The sequence below is a fragment of the Podarcis vaucheri genome (genome assembly GCF_965113315.1).
Source record: "Podarcis vaucheri genome assembly, chromosome: 14".
NCBI lineage: Eukaryota > Metazoa > Chordata > Lepidosauria > Squamata > Lacertidae > Podarcis > Podarcis vaucheri.
The window spans coordinates 12,822,892-12,840,764 of NC_138752.1; the positions used below are offsets into that span (position 1 = coordinate 12,822,892).

Below are 17,873 nucleotides of genomic sequence, written 5' to 3' on the forward strand. Positions count from 1 at the left end.
TCTGAATTGGACCCAGAAACTAATTGGTAGTTAGTGCAGTTGGACCAGGATCGGTGTAACATGCTCAAACTGTCTTGTTCAGGTGAATTCTGCACTAGCTGAAGTTTCTGAACCATCTTCAGAGGCAGCCCTACATATAACGCATTGCAGTAATCTAACCTTGAAGTTACAAGAGCATAGGCAACAGTAGTTATGCTATCCTTCGACCACCAGCCGAAGCTGATGCAATGCACCCTAGGCCACTGAGGCCACCTGAGCCTCAAGTGACAGCAAAGGATCCAGGAGTACACCCAAGCTACGAACCTGCTCCTTCAGGTCAGGAGCTTGTCCTATTCTCGAGTAGGACTGTGGTAGAGACACATGCCTGACAGGCATGTTCTCTCCCTCCTGGTTGATCGTTCGGGAGCTTCAAAAGCTTTCTTCAGCCCAAACATCACAGTGGCCAATGCCAACAAACATCGGCACACTTAGGGATCCGTAGAGTCTTTGCAGCTTGCGTAACAGACCTCAGCAACTCAGCATTTTGGCTAATCTACTTTATTTACATATAAACACACACAGAGCACAGCAACACGGCTCCCTCTCTCTCTAGCATCAGACAGCAAAGAGAAAGTACAAAGGGCAATAGTCCCACTTCACGGAACACAGTAACACATACATCCTGTCTCCGTCACGTCCCACTCTGTAAAGTCAAAACATACACCATCATATGATAGACAAAAATCCCATTACTTCAATCACGGAGCAGGAATTCTAACAGTGTAACCCCATCAAGAGCAGGCGACCTCTCAGCCATCTGGCCTGGGAACCAGAGAACAAAGGAAGAGCCCTGCTGGATCAGGCCAAAGGCCCACCCTGTCCAATATCCTATTCTCACAGTGCCCAGCCAGTTGCCCATGACAAGCCTGAAGTCAGGAGCTGAAAGCGACATCCCTCTTCTTGTCTGTGATTCCCTGCAGCTGATATTCAGAGGCACAACACCTCTGAAAGTGGAGATAGAACATAGTCATGAGGGCTAGTAGCCGATAATAGCCCTTTCCTCCATGAATTTGCCTTAGTTGATAGTTTAACTATGTGCTGTGTTGTGGAGTATTTCCTTTTGTCTGTCCTGCACCTTCCAACATTCAGCTTCATTGAATGCTCATGAGTTCTCCTATTATCAGAGAAGGAGAATAGCACCTCTCTCCCCACTTTATTCACACCTAGTTTTATACACCCCTTTTTACTTGTCTTAAAAGCTCCAAATGTGGTCATCTTTCCTCGGAGGAAAGCTGTTCCATTCCCTTGATCATTTTGGTCGCCCTGCTCCAAACAGAACAGGAGCAGAGATGGCATTGCATTTAGTTATTCCTTGATGCAGAATGCAGATCTTGGCAAGTTGTCACGCTCCCTGTAAGCTCCAAATGAGCCTTTCTTTACCGGCCATTGTATGCGCCTTTCCTTTCCCCTGCGCAGGGGACTTTTGATTCCGTCTTTTTTGCTGTTGTTGCTAGTATGAGGTTTTTCAGCACTTTTCGTCCTGCTGCTCTGCTTGAAAGAACGACTGCTCTCAGCCTACTTTACTGCCAGGACAAAAGGAACCTGGAAGGGACATCCTGCTTAAAAAAGTAGGCTGGCTATTGTCAACAGTAATTCATAATGTAATTCCAGTCATTTTGCCAAAGCTTAAAAAGTAGGGCAAACCAACATTGTCCCAGTAGGGATGCAATTTGGGGTAGGGGGATGGGGTTATCTGTGCAAAAAAAAGAGGGTGGGGGATAAAAGAGTAAAGAAAACAAGAAGCAGAGATGGGAAAGGACCTTCTAGAAACCTGAAAATGAATCCTACTCTCCTCTGGCATGGGAACTTTCCAAAACAAGTCGTGTTGCACCACTTGTTGTTTAGTCATTTAGTCGTGTCCGACTCTTCGTGACCCCATGGACCAGAGCACGCCAGGCACTCCTGTTTTCCACTGCCTCCCGCAGTTTAGTCAAACTCATGCTGGTAGCTTCAAGAACACTGTCCAACCATCTCGTCCTCTGTCGTCCCCTTCTCCTTGTGCCCTCCATTTTCCCAACATCAGGGTCTTTTCCAGGGAGTCTTCTCTTCTCATTAGGCGGCCAAAGTATTGGAGCCTCAGCTTCAGGATCTTTCCTTCCAGTGAGCACTCAGGGCTGATTTCCTTCAGAATGGATAGGTTTGATCTTCTTGCAGTCCATGGGACTCTCAAGAGTCTCCTCCAGCACCATAATTCAAAAGCATCAATTCTTCGGCGATCAGCCTTCTTTATGGTCCAGCTCTCACTTCCATACATCACTACTGGGAAAACCAGAGCTTTAACTATACGGGCCTTTGTTGGCAAGGCGATGTCTCTGCTTTTTAAGATGCTGTCTAGGTTTATCATCACTTTTCTCCCAAGAAGCAGGCGTTTTTTAATTTCATAGCTGCTGTCACCATCTGCAGTGATCATGGAGCCCAAGAAAGTAAAATCTCTCACTGCCTCCATTTCGTCCCCTTCTATTTGCCAGGAGGTGATGGGACCAGTGGCCATGATCTTAGTTTTTTTGATGTCGCACCACTAGGAATGTGAAATTTTGGGCATGCAACAGGATCTTTAATGCACACTTAACAACAACAACAACAACAGCCCCCAGCTGGGTGGGTTTCCCCAGCCACTCTTGGCACAGGTTGACCAGGCAAGCTAAAGTACAATCAAATTTGATTAAGCTAGCACAGCTTAGTGGCTAAAGAGACTGAACTACGAATCATAAGAACAAAGAAATCTGCCTTATATTGAGTCAGTCCAAAGGGTCCACTTGGCTCATTATTGAATGGTGGTTGCTCTCCAGAGATTCAGACAAGAGGACATTCCCAGTTCTACCTGGAGATGCCAGGGATTGCGCCAGGAACTGTCTGCGTGCAAAGCCGATGCTCTGCCAGTTTACCACTGAACTGTGGTCCTTCTTCACAAGACTCGAGTTATACCAAATGGTCTCCCTTATCTTAAAAGCAGAAATGCCATTTAAGTGAGACAGTGACTGGGGAGCAGGTGGAGAGTCACCTATTTCAGATAACAAATGATTGTTTCCCCAAAGCACTTGTCTCTTCAGATAATTCATTTCTTCCATCCAGTGTGACTATTGTTATCCTTCTGACAATTTTGTTTGTTTGTCTGTTTGTTTAATTTATTTTAAGGAGGCTCTCAAGGTGGCTTGCGGAAAAGGGATAAAACAGAATTCCTATACAAGATACAAAGAAAGACAAAACAGCAGGTGTAACATTTTAAAATGCAGCGCCACACTTTTATTTATTTAAACAGCGAACAGGAGCCATTTAATACCAGCAGTGATATAAAAACTGTACAAAGCTCTGCATGCGAATTTAACGCAGCATGGAATATATGAGTTTTCAAAGCCTATTTAAAATCCACTCTGGAGAGACCAAACATGTGAGGAAGTTCCACAGACAGGGGGACAGCTCTGAAAAGGCCTTGTCTCCTGTGCTGTCAATCTTATAAATTTGTATGGTGGACCCACAAGAATAGCTTCTGGGACTGATCTCAAGGACTAGGAAAATTTGTATTGGATCACCTGCCCCCAGACCATTAAGATTTTCAGCTTCAGGGGCACAGTGGTGGAATTTCTCTCCCATGAGTTAAAATGGGAGGTGTGGTTATACTCCCAAAGACATATTTTTAGGTTCTGTAAAGTAAATCATGGCCCATTCTCTGTTTTTGGATCAAATATGGATGCCTCAGCTGATCAGATAACACATATACTTCCTCAACCTTCCCAGCAAACTATAATATTGCATTATTTGAGATTTGTGGCATCACATGCTCTCATTGTGTGGGCTTTTAGTTATATGCTTCTGCCAACTGTCTTCATGGAAATTCTGACATAAGTGATATTCCTATAAGTAAAGGTTGGTAAATGAATTCTTGAACAGTGTAGCTGCCACAGACATCTATTCATCTGAGCTACTTCAGAAGAGATGCCTCCCATTGACTGAGCCACTTGGAGTCAAGGGCTCTCCTCGCCCTCCTTGCTTGCTTGCCAGAGTAGTATTATAACACTTCGCCTCCATACTTTAGTACTGGCGCTTGTTGGTGCCTCCCTCCCCTTCCTCTTGCCTTCCCCAAAGATCACTGTGGGGAATCTTTGCAGATTTGGGGGCTCCAACATAATGCTCATATTTCTCTCTCCCAACTCCCTCATTTAGCATTCAGAGTCCCTTCAGATGTCCTTCTTGTTATGTATTCCTGGTGATTTGTGCTCTTTGTGCTAGCAGGGTGGTTAGATGCAATCTTGCTTTCAATACTCTAAAGCACGGGTGTCAAACACAAGGCCCGCGGGCCGAATCCGTCCCGCCAGACCTCGTCATGTGGCCCGTGTAGCCGCCAGCCCAGCCTGCCCGCTTCCCCCTGCGAGGCGGCGCTCTGTGGGCAGGGACGGGGGGCTGGAAGGTGGGCGGTGGAGAAAGCGAAGGCGCTCTCTTCCCGCGCCGTTACTCGGCCGGCGTGAGAGAAATTTCTGAGGTGGCGGCGGCGGCCTTCATCCAGGCTCAGGGGCAGGACTTTGCCCTCCCGGCGGCCTGGAGCATCTGGAGCTGGGGCGGCTGCGGGACCCGCCAGGCAGCAGCAGCATCGGCGTCGCGCTTCTTCTCCTTCTCCTCCTTCGTCTTGCTCGCCGCCGCCGCTCTCGTCTTGCTCAAGGCAGGCCTGGAGCCAGGTCAACCCGGGCTTCGAGCCCGAGGAGGAGGCAGGCGAAGCGGCCAGGGCGGCTGGTGGGAGCGCGGCGGCGGGGCCCGTGCTGCAGATGGGCGTGGTGGAGTGGGGCCGAGGAGGGGCGCCTTTGCCCTTGGAGCCCGATGCCCGACGCCCGGGAAGGCCCGCCGAGAACGGGAGGCAGCGGGGGCGCAGGCGGCGCGGTGAAAAGGAGGAAGGTGGAGGGGAAGGCGAAGGCCAGCGGCCTTGCTCTGCCGGAGGCGCCTCGACGCCGACGCTGCATTTCCCTCACGAGGAGATGGGCGAGGAGGTCGCCTCGCAGCCGCCGCCTCCTCGCTGCCTCGCCTGGGCCAAAGGGATGGCGCACCGCTTGCGAGGTGAATCGCCTTTAGCACACCTTTGATTCCCTTGTTGTCTGTTTCGGGGGCCTAATCCAGCCCCTTCGGCAGTTTATGGGGTAAAAGCCTCAAAAAAACCCCTCAACAACTTCAACCCTAAAAAAAACCCTCAACAATTTCAATCCTAAAAAAGGCGCAACAACTTTGGTTGGCCCTCACAGCCCTTCACTTCATCAAATCTGGCCCTCCTTGAAAAAAGCTTGGGCACCACTGCTCTAAAGGTAAAGGTAAAGGTACCCCTGCCCGAACGGGCCAGTCTTGACAGACTCTGGGGTTTGTGCGCCCATCTCACTCAAGAGGCCGGGGGCCAGCGCTGTCCGGAGACACTTCCAGGTCACGTGGCCAGCGTGACAAAGCTGCATCTGGCGAGCCAGCGCAGCACACAGAACGCCGTTTACCTTCCCGCTGGTAAGCGGTCCCTATTTATCTACTTGCACCCGGGGGTGCTTTCGAACTGCTAGGTTGGCAGGCGCTGGGACCGAGCAGCGGGAGCGCACCCCGCCGCGGGGATTCGAACCGCCGACCTTTCGATCGGCAAGCCCTAGGCGCTGAGGCTTTTACCCACAGCGCCACCCGCGTCCCTGATTCAATACTCTATGTGCCTGAAAATATTTTGGGGTGGACGTGCTGCTTTGTTTCTGATCAGTGCATTTCCCATAGCTTCCTGATTGTCAGGAGTCCCGGTTCCCATCTTGATAACGCAGCAAGCGTAGTTAATTGAAAAGGAAGATTTATTGCAAAAAACAAACAGAGTTCGCCGGACGGCTCTAACAAGCTGCCAGCCTCATCAGTCATGATGACCCTTCTGAAGACTGCTTCCTGCAAGACCAGAAGCAGCTGAACTTTCGCTTCTGACGTCTCTTGTTTTGCTTCCTGTCTTGGAGCCCTCCCATTCGCCGAGACCTTGGACTGAGAGGGTCCGCTCCCACCTCTTCCCCATTCTCTGAGGGGCTGTCTCTTAGTGCTTTCCTGCCTGATGAACTGCTTCCTTCTCTGTTTGCGGCATTTTGCACTTCTCAAGAGCGTTGGCAGGGTGCTGGCTCTCTCTCAGTCACTCCCTTAGCAATCTGCATTCCAAAGGGCCGGGGAGTTGGCACTTGCCGGTGCTCATCCTGCCTGGCAGTTAAACCGCTCTGTTCCTGGCTGCTTCCTTCAACTGGCTGCAAACCTTCTCTGGGGGCAGGCTCATTCGTGACACTGATGAAATCCTGCAACTTTTTATACTGCATAGGAACATCAGATGAGCCTGCTGGATCAGACCAACCCCCTCCCCCAGACAATTCAGCATCAGGTTCTCACAGTGGCCATGCAACTGCCTGTGGAAAACCAAGCAGGGTCCTGAGCACATGAATATTCTCCTCTCCTGTTTCCAGCTACTGGCATTCAGAAGCAGCTAGTAGCTACTGAGAGCCTTACCCTCCCATGAATTTGTCCCATACACTTTTAAAGCCATCTTTGGTGGTGGCCATCACTGCCTCCTGTTGGATTGAATTATATAGTTTAATTATGCACCACCACAAATGTTCCAGGTTATTTATTTATTTTTGTCCCTTTCTGTTGTGTTGTAGTGCAAAAGTGTCCCTCCATATGGCAACAGTGTGTTACCAGTGGGAAAGCCGAAAGATTTGTGGATGCTCCAGTAACACACAAACTGTGCTGATGATGTGCTGCCGAATACATCTGCCAAAAAAAGGAAAGAGAAAAAGAAGGCATGATGGAGAACAGCAACAACCGGGAAAAGCTAGACATAACATTTTACGACAGAAAGAAACACCACGGACAGAATAATTGCAACACACAGGAAGCACAAGGATATAGTTTGAGTGCCTCACTTGTAGTTCTATAAATCACTTCATGTGTCAACACACGAACGTAAGTTATTAATATTGCAGTTGTTGTATAAGGGATTATTATTTTGATTGGAATGTAATTGAAATTAATAGGATTTTGGAATGCAGAAATAAAGAAAATAATCAAACCAGCAAATCTAGCATGGGGGGGGGCTAAATTATATCATTTGGTATTTGAATGATTGATGACCCGGAAAGCTGTCTGTGGACAAACGCCGGCTCCCTCGGCCTGAAAGCGAGATGAGCGCCGCAACCCCACAGTCACCTTTGACTGGACTTAACCGTCCAGGGATCCTTTACCTTTTACCTTACTGTCCAGCAGAATCCCTTCCCAAGAAAGCAGGTGGAGCAGGTAGCTTTGGGGAGAGAGGAGCCAGAGAGGTAGCGAGTGAAGAATGAAAACAAGGACAGAGGCAGGGATGGAAATGGGGATAGGGACAGAGACAAGAATATAGAGATGGAGACTGTAGGGAAAGGAAGCAGAAGACCAAAGACAGAGACGAAGAGGGAGACTGGGAGGAAGAGAGATTTTTAAAAAGTGCATAGTGTGAGACAGAAAATGGTGGTACAGGGAAGCTTTACTCCAGAACTGGAGGAAAAGAAATAGAAGGAATTGGTAAGGAAGGTCTGGGGTGAGGGAAACTCCCAGTAATGGGCTTAAAGAAGTTGAGGATGGATTCCATAATGCAGGGAACCTAAACTGAATTAGGGCTGCAAGAGTGTAGCAGGGAATACTTAACTGGGGAAATAAAGCACACTGACAGATGGGGTCAATGCTGATCAGAGTACCCAGGCTTGTGAGAGCAAAGGGGATCATCAGATGGTCTCTGAAAGCAAGGGACACTGAGGTTCTGACAATCCTTGGGATTCATAGAGAGGGTAGGACATGACAGAGGCTTATTCCCAAGAAACTGGCTATTGGGTTGCGGCCTAATTGCAGTATTTTAAATTTAGAATTAATTCGTATTTTGAATTCTAAAGCTTTCTGATTGTATTGAAAGGGACTACTTCAGACTTCCATTCTCCTTCTGGAGCTACACATTAGAGAATGATCAGCACCGCAATCATCTTTTTTTGGGTGTGTGTGAGACCATCATTATTAAACATAGAACATTCTGATATGGTAATACATTAAGGGTCTTTCTTGAGGAGGCTGAGCCAAGGTAATGTGAGCACTTGAACATTAACTTCCTTTGTATGCATCCTGTACATCTTACAAGGATCCTTGCGCATTATATTGCAGTATAAATTTCATTCCCGGTATAAAACACTGAAGATGGAGAGCTGGTGTTCGCCCCAACTTTCCCTGGCATTGTGAGGATTAAATTAAGCAAGCGCTGCAATGGCATTGCATTTATTGTCTGTTTACTCAGGAGGTTGCAGAGGGAGGGCAATGAAATAAAATAGCAAATGCAATGGAAGCTCATTGATATTCTAATGCTGCTGGTGGTATTGTAAATGCTAGGAAGGATATGAAAGGATTCCATTGACATCGTAATAGTGCCCATAGTTAAGAATAAAGGCCCATTTCAAGTTTCCATCTATCGACATGATAATGTGCTTTGTGGGGAAACATTTTATTGAGAAGGAACTGTAGGGCACATTACAAATGGGAACCGCAGGCACGCAGAGCTCCTATCCAGTGTTCCAGCCAGCCAGTCATCCATGCCCTTCTTCATGACGCTCCATTCCATTCCTCTTACCCTGAATTTCTGACCTGATCCCCCATCACCATTACCAGGAGATACTTAGCATCAGTGCTTTTTTCTGGGGGGAAAGGTGGGGGAACTCACCATGAAGTTTATTTATTGCAGGCCCAGTCACAGTGCCACTGCACATCCCAGGCAGTGGCTAAATGTAAAATGTGATTAATAAACTCAACTTTTTTGGCCACAACTTTTTTGATTACAGATATAGATGGATTTTTAGCTCAGTCATTGTGTGCATATCTGTTCCAGCCCCCCTAGACATAAAAAAAATCATTATTATTTAATTTTTAGAAGTTCCCTCAAGTTTCTGCTAAAAAATATACCTGCTATTTAGGCCTTCATCTGGGCCCTAGTTGGGTGTTTGGGTAGGCCATCCATCCACCTGGCATATGATAGGACTAGCTGGTCACAGATACAATGTTGCTGTCATTTTCTTTTGATTTCTTGTCTTCTTAATTGGACTAAGGTAGGAATCCATTTTTACCTATTGTGCTCTGTCCTATACAGTGGAACCTCAGTTTTTGAACTTAAACTGTTCGGCTTCTGAAAAATTTGAAAACTGAGGATCAACGGGCTGGCTGCAAAGTCAATGAAAAAAATGAAAGAAAAAACGGCTCGGAAGCTGTCTGGCTTCTGAAAAATTGTTCGAAAACCAGAGCATTTACTTCTGGGTTTCCAGCGTTTGGGAGCCAAAACATTCCAAAACAAAGGCATTCAGGAACTGAGGTTTGACTGTATGAGGAATGCAAGAATAAAGTGTTTGCCACAAGCATTCTTAGGGAGAATAAGATGAAAGGAACACACAGGACACTGGAAACCTAACAACTGTGTTACACCAAGTCAGACCATCCAGCTCAGCATTGTCTACACCGACTGGTAGAGGCTTTCCAGTATTTCAGGCAGGGTACATTCCTCACCTGGGGATTAAAACTTGGACCTTCTGCATGCAAAACAGATACTCTTCCACTTAGCTATGACCCTTCCATAATATCAAGGGAACCAGAGGCTCCCCATAGCAAATGCTTTCAACACAGCAGCTCAAAGGGAGGAAGGCAGGAAGACTACCCTGGGTCCATGAACTTTTGAAAATGGATATAGTCTACCACAGAGGGATGGAGAGCATGTTCAGATGTTCTTGGACTCCAGCTTCCATCAGCCCCAGCCAGATGGGTCAGGGATGATGGGAATTGAAGTCCAGCAACGTCTGGAGGGCTACAGGTTCCTGCCCACTGCTATAGATATTCTTCATCTGGGGACCAGACGGTGCTAAGGCTGCTTTATTAGAGATGAAATAGTCATGATGGAGGGGAAATGACTGTAACACGAGCTATTAGTTTGATGACGGCACGTGTGCCTGTCTGTGGACTGACTTAATTGTCTGTCTCCTTATTAGCCTCTACTCCTTGTTATGAATGTATGAGGAAATTGAATGCGGCAGAGTTCTACCAGTTGTTTTCTAGCTAATGAGAAAAGATGGCATCATTGCCCTTCTCTCTTCCCACCCCCCAGACATCAAGAATAGCTGCATATGAAAGAAAAGAAAAGATGGAATCCTTTGATGGTGAAAAGAGAATAAACTAGCATTATGCTGTTTGGCAACAGGAGAGGCTGGTGGATTTTCCCAGATGACATGACTCTTATTTGTTTGCTTCCTCTCAAAATAAGGAGTCGCTAAGATGCGTAGCAAAATTCAGACCGATGTGACCACAATCTGATCAGGGGTTATGGAGATGGAAGCGTGCTGTTTTGTTTTGTTTTCACTTTTGAAATGTTAATGTTGGTTCCACACACAAAGAAGAAGTCTCTTTCACGATCAAGGAAGTACAGGAATATCAGCCCAGGCTCGATCTGTGCACCTGCGAACACCGTCAGGAGATTGAAACATGAGCACAGTCCATTCCTGTTATTAATTCCTGAAGCGGGGAAGCAATGTGTCAATTAAATGCAGGGAGGCTCAAAGATGATGTGGAGCGGTTAAAGCTTAGATGGTGTACAAACAAGCACCACTCTCTGGAACAATATTAACACTTCAGACAGCAGCCAGAGGGTTTGTGCCATCTCTTTTGTCCAAAGGTTCCAGCAGATTGAAAGCAAGACTGATGAAATTATTCATCTGTGGACAGAGGAGGGGGTAAAGAAGCAAAGCACGTGTATGTTTAGTAATTACAAATATATATTCTACAGAGAGTGGTGACAGTGTGGCGAGCTGTTCTGGTGTGAACAAGCTCACTTTTCCGGGGTGAGCTTGCCCCTCCTCTCCCACTGAGCTCCCCCCATTCAGAGGAGTAGGGAAGTCAAAGCCAGATGAAGCAGAAGGTAAGCCTAGACAAGCAAGGCCAAGCAAAGCAGAGGCCACAGGCCAAAAGAAGAATGGTAAGGTGAGTTAGATTCTGAGAAGAGTCTAAGCTGGAAGACAAGGCAGGCTTGACACTTGGCCCAACAGCCAACAAACCCAGACTGAGCCTTTAGCAGGGTTGGGGTGGAAATTAAATTCAGTTCACATTTAAAAAGTGAACCTACCAAATCCACACTTTCTGAAACAATATGGAAATAGAAACACAGCGAGCCTCCACAACCAGCACTTCACTGAATTTTGCTGTGCAGTTTCCCAGCCAAGTAATGTGTATGAGAAATGCATCTATTAGGATAAAGTTTTTGTGTCCATTCCGTTTTTTTAAGCAGTTTAGTTTACTTCCTTGAATCATTGTTGGCATCTGTCTGTCTAGGGAGACAATGGAGGAGTGTGCCTTCAGGGGTAAAGTTACAGTGCCTGCTGCGGCTGTAGAGATTGATACAGGAGAGACATGTTTTGTTGCAGATGGGACACATGAAGGCATCCAGTTTTACTGCTACAGGTGCACAGTCATTTCTTCCTCCCAGCAGGCATTCCTCCTCTGGTCACTGCTGTGGATACCAGATCTGACTATCTGCATGCAATGTGGTCACCTGCAAGGGATTCCCACATGGTGAGGTTAATGTTGCCAGACATTATGTTTGCAGACATTTTTGTAATGCACAGTTGGTCTGCCAACAGGCATAGTGCCTGACATAAGCTCCCCGGAGAGCACATCCTTGGGGATTCTGCCATCCTCCATTCTCTCTACATGAAGAAGAAGAAGAGGAGTTTGGATTTGATATCCCGCTTTATCACTACCCTAAGGAGTCTCAAAGCAGCTAACAATCTCCTTTTCCCTTCCTCCCCCACAACAAACACTCTGTGAGGTGAGTGAGGCTGAGAGACTTCAAAGAAGTGTGACTGGCCCAAGGTCACCCAGCAGCTGCATGTGGAGGAGTGGGGAAGCGAACCCGGTTCACCAGATTACGAGTCCACCGCTCTTAACCACTACACCACACTGGCTCTCATGACCAAGTCAGCATAGACATTGCTGAGAAAGAAGTGCAAATATGCTGGGCAGCACATATGGAAGGCATCGAGGCCCCTTTCCTGGCGGGTGTAAGTTGCTCATGATTCATTTCCATAAAGCAGCATGTAAGCTTGGTAGACCTTCACCTTGCTATTGGTCATGAGTATCATATTCTCCCATACACTTTTGAAGAGACAAGTCATTGCCTTAGCTGCCTTGCCAACACATTTGTCCAGCTCAGCATTGATGGTTATGGTGGAGCCCAAAATCATTGACCACCTCAAGTGAGTGATCACCAGTGCTGATGTGTGGAGTGCTGATGGTGAGGCTGAGCTCCATACAGGCTTGGGCAAAATGGTTGATGAGTCTCTTTTGAGTTTCCTCAGAGTGCACTGCCAAGGCTGCATCATCTGCAAGCAACGTATCTTGGATAAGAACCCACCACGCTTTTGTCCTGGTGTGAAGAGGTTGCCCAGACCCTCACCACATCTTGAATGGAAGCACACACTGTCTTCAGTCGAGCTGAAGGCAAAGGATCATAGCACTGTAGAGCTGGAAGGGACCATGAAAGTCTTCAACACCCTGCAATGCAGCAATCTCTTGTCCAATGTAGGGCTCAAACTCACGACCCTGAGATTAAGCATCTCATGCTCCACCGACTGAGCTATCAACGTCATTCAAGACCTGCCTGCTGCTGTCTTTGGAATTTCCACCTCCCCTTTCAGAATCTCCAAGCACCGTTGCAAAATAATTGTTATTGAAGAGGATCCGTGTCACAAAAGGGACTGAAATGGCAACCTGTACTTCAAAACCAGAGGAGCTGATGTTGATATATTCTCATTGTGTTGTGGACAGCAAGATGTGTTCATTTGAATATTACTAGCGCTGTAAAGGGATTTGGGGGCTACCTTGAGCTACGATTGTCTCCTGGTTGTCAGCATCGAAAATGAATGACAGTGCTTATCTGGCTCCCTGTTAACTCCCCCCCTCCTCCATGGTTTATGGAAGTAGAATTACACAGAGGTAGCTTAAGCTAATGCTAAGAATTCTTCAATGGGATTTATATCCGCTAATTGGATGTTGAAAGTTGCTTCCATAGCAACCAAATTAAGGAGAGTAAAAGGGAAGATAAGGGAGAAAACAAAGATCCGTGTGTAAAGGCCCCCTTATGAGCAGCAAAGCTTTTGTTGTAAGCAATTGTAGATTGCCACGATAGAACTTCCAAGTTGGTGGAAAGAATTAAGAATCATACTGATATCAAGTGGCCTCTTTTGTGAGAGCATCCTTGCCTAAGTTTAAGAGCACATCTTGTCATGTCAAGCATTAAGTCATTCTGATTTTTTTTTCTATAGAAAAAGGTATTTCAATATTGAATCTATTATAATGTCCTGTTGAATAGTCACAGATATTGAAGTTCATAAATAGGAAGGCACTGAGGGGCTTTCACGTTGGTTGTTAATTAGTGGAATGCCAGTCAGTAAATTATTCTTCCCCACAAAGGATACAAAGCAATTATATTATTTTGAAAAAGAATCTATTAGCTTTGCGTTAAACTGACCACGTTGGAAAACCATTCAGAGTCAATTCTTACTAATATTTACAGTATGTGGAGACTGAGAGCAGCAACTCAGCGTGGGTTACGGCAATGGTCCACATTATGAATGTGCAGCAGTTGCAAAATATGCTCCTATCCTTCATAAATGACTTGAATCAAAGAATCATAGCATTGTAAGGGACCCCGAGGATCTAGTCCATTCTATGCAGCTGTCCCTTACCGGGATTGAACCTGCAACTTTGGCGTTATCAGCATCATGCTCTAATCGACTGTGCTATCCAGTGGACTCAACCTGTTAGTTCCTGTCAGGAGCTCATCCTACTCTCGAGTAGGACCCTGGCAGAGACACATGTCCGACTGGCATGTTCTGTCCCTCCTGGTTGATTGTTCGGGAGCCTCAGAAGCTTTCTTCAGCCTGAACATCACAGCGGCCGATGCCAACAGACATTGGCAAACTTAGGGATCCACAGAGTCTTTGCAGCTTGCGTAACAGACCTCAGCAACTCAGCATTTTGGCTAATCTACTTTATTTACATATAAACGCACATGGAGCACTGCAACATGGCTCCCTCTCTCTCTATCATCAGACAGCAAAGAGAAAGAACAAAGGGCAATAGTCCCACTTCACGGAACACAGTAACACAAACATCCTGTCTCCGTCACTTCCCACTCTGTGGAGTCAAAACATACCATGTCATGTGATAGACAACAATCCCATGACTGCAATCATGGAACAGGAATTCTAACAGTTCCTTCTCACTTTTATTCCCGAAGTGTACGTAAAGCAAGAGTGAGGAGCCTCAGGTCCGGGGGCTAAATGTGGCCCTCCAGGCCTCTCTGACTGGCCCTTGGGATCCTAACCAGGCCACATACCTCAGTGGCCTTGCTCTGCACTCTCCTCTAGTGCTTTTGTCTGGCAGAACTTCTCCTTGAACTGGGATAACACCTCTTCCTTGCTGGAATGGAGGGTGGTGGACATAGCAAGATCGCTGATGGGAATCTAATGTAGCATCATCTTCTCAGTGTTCTCAGGTCAGTGTTGATGCTGACCTTTAAAGCCCTAAATGGCTTCTGCCCAGTATTCCTGAAGGAACATCTCCATCCCCATCGTCCAGCCTGGACACTGAGTTCCAGCTCCGAGGACCTTCTGGTCGTTCCCTCACTGGGAGATGTGAGGTTACAGAGAACCAGGCAGAGGGCCTTCTCGGTAGTGGCGCCCGCCCTGTGGAACGCCCTCCCATCAGATGTCAAGGAAATAAGCAGCTATCCTATTTTTAAAAGACATCTGAAGGCAGCCCTGTTTAGGGAACTTTTTAACGTTTGATGTTTTATCATGTTTTTAATATTCTGTTGGGAGCTTCCCAGAGTGACGGGGGGAACCCAGCCAGATGGGCTGGTATAAATAATAATTGTTGTTGTTGTTTATATTTCCCTGAAGGCTTCTGGCTGCACAGATGTTCTTGTGGCAGGACCTTAACCAAACCCTGCACTATCCTATAAAGAACTGCTGGACAGCTACCTGAAGACACAATGGTAGCAGCAAAGTAAGATGCATTTTGCTGCCTCACCTCACTCTAAGACTTGCACCACCGGCACTCCAGTCATTGTCCAATATGCTTCCTCATCCCAAGCGCCACCGAAAACCAATGGACATTCTATGTTCCACAGTACTGGAGAAGGTACATGGGAGTAATTTGCTTGATGGACCTCTGCGTCTTGCTCTTCCAAAGCAAGCCTTGACAGGACCTCCAGCTATGCCAGCAAGAAAATCTCCCAGAGCATCAAACACCATTTACCAGTAACAAAAAAGCAGATTGGGATTTCTGACCGGCAACATGAACCAACCTTATGATGTACTGAGACAGCCCCAGGGTTAACATGGTGACCATGAAATCCTCATTTAGACCAGACAAGGAATGTTAGTCTGCCAGGACAATCATCCTTGAGTTTTCCAACACAACCACTGAGGCAACCTTTGCCAGCTGAGGCAGAGGAGTTGGGCGGCGGGGTGAGTGGTACATCAATAAGATCCCTTTTCTGTCTCTTGTGATCTAGCACCAGGCATGGATCCTTGCATCTGGCTCCTGGCTGGATTGGCTTCCTGGGGAGATAAATAAAACCAAGACCTAATTCATCTAAATGCAAATCACTCTTTGCAGTATCGGTTCAAATTGCTCCGCCGTCCTTTCCCTGAGAAAATGCCCAATTAATATATATCCCTATCAAAGCATGAAGGAGGAACATCCAGAGTTTTGATTCCTTATCCCACTTAAAATTCTCCAGATAATATCCGCTTATTTAATTTTAAAAGAGCTGTCGATGCAGCTTCACAGATCTCTCCCCACCCTTCAGATCTGTAAGTATCTGTGAAAGAAGACTTACGTTAATCATGCTGTTAGTGAAAAAAAAGGATTTAAATTTTAATCCTTTGCTATTACATAAGTCAAGGAACAGCCTTGAAACTCAAATCTGCTAAGTAGATTACAGAACAGACTAAGTACAGAATGTACACGGGTTGGAAACACCCTATTTGTGTGTGTGTGTGTGTGTGTGTGTGTGTGTGTGTGTCAGTGTGTGTGTGAGAGAGAGAGAGTGAGTGAGAGAGAGAGAGATCCTGTTCTTTCTTTATTATTCATTCATTTTATTAATCTGAGTCTTCACTATTTTAGGAATGAATCTGGTGCACAGTCACCCAAATATACCTCTGCTTCATTTTAATAACACTTTAAGAAGCCTGTATAAGGCTATAAGCTGCTGATTTCATGTTATGTTGTGCTGTGTCATGTTGTGGTGTTGTGCAAGAGTGTAGTAGCAGATTCAGAAGTATGGGGTCCTTTCATGATAGTCACACCTTTGACCTGAACCAGCTGAACTCTTCTTATGTTCTTAGGTCTTTCCCTAAAGCGTAACTTTGGAGACACCCACACCATACATTAAAAGCGCATTCAATGCACATTTAAAGCAAATAGAATCATAGAGAAGGAAGAGACAATAAGGGTCATTTACTTCCCTCAAGGAATCCTGGGAACTGGGGTTCCCCACCTCACCCCACCTCAGAGCTTCAATTCCCAGTACCCCCAAGAGTCTTTGGGGGAGGTCACATGCTATAAATGCACACTAAATGTGCCTTTAATGTGTGGCGTGGACCTGCCTCCAATCATTTTATGGAATATTAACTATACAATCCTAGTAGACAGGATTTGGTTGCTAGGACTCTGAAACTTTTGTATTGTATCTCATTTTAATATTATTGTGCACCACTCAAAGGGGATTAGACAAACACATGGAAGATATCAGTGGCTATATAATAATAATGATAATAATTTATTATTTATACCTCACCCATCTGGCTGGGTTTCCCCAGCCACTCTGGACAGCTTCCAACCGAATATTAAAAATACTACAGCGTCAGACATTAAAAACTTCCCTAAACAGGGCTGCCTTCAGTTGTCTTTTGAAAGTAAAATAGTTGTTTATTGCCACCACCGAGAAGGCCCTCTGCCTTGTTCCCTGAAACTTGGCTTCTCGCAGTGAGGGAACCACCAGAAGGCCCTCAGCGCTGGACCTCAGTGTCCGGGCTGGATGATGGGGGTGGAGATGCTCCTTCAGGTATACAGGACCGAGGCTGTTTAGGGCTTTAAAGGTCAGCACCAACACTTTGAATTGTGCTTGGAAACATACTGGGAGCCAATGAAGATCTTTCAGGACCAGTGTTATATAGTCTCGGCGGCCACTCCCAGTCACCAGTCTAGCTGCCGCATTCTGGATTAATTGCAGTTTCTGAGTCACATTCAAAGGAAGCCCCACGTAGAGCGCATTGCAGTAGTCCAAGCGGGAGATAACCAGAGCATGCACCACTCTGGCGAGACAGTCCGCAGGCAGGTAGGGTCTCAGCCTGCGTACCAGGTGGAACTGATAAACAGCTGCCCTGGACACAGAATTGACCTGCGCCTCCATGGACAGCTGTGAGTCCAAAATGACTCCTGGTTCTTCAGGGGCACAGTTACCCCATTCAGGATCAGTCATGTTGGCCATAACATCCAGTATTATGCCTCTGAATGTCATTTGCCAGGGATCAGGGTGGGAAAGGACGCCTGTCTTGCTTGTCAGCTTCCTTTGGGCTTGCAACTTTGAGGACAGACTGCTGGACTAGATCGGCTTCTGGCCTGAGGCATCAGGCCCCTTCTTATTTTTGGAGAATTCTTGAAAACTGCCATTGAGGGCAGTGCCTCTTGAAGTGTGAGTTACAATTTTTCAAAACAACAGAGAAACTCAAATGTGTTTAACTGAA

At 46.5% G+C, this 17,873-nt stretch overlaps 1 long non-coding RNA gene across 1 annotated transcript in view; it reads left to right on the top strand.

Annotated features, from left to right (window-relative positions):
* Positions 1-7,023, top strand: part of LOC309518605 — a 53,725-nt gene extending 46,702 nt beyond the window's left edge. The window contains exon 3 of the long non-coding RNA XR_014213548.1: positions 6,672-7,023. This is a non-coding gene — a long non-coding RNA (uncharacterized lncRNA). The remainder of the gene's footprint in view (positions 1-6,671) is intronic.
* The last annotated feature ends 10,850 nt before the right edge of the window (positions 7,024-17,873 follow it).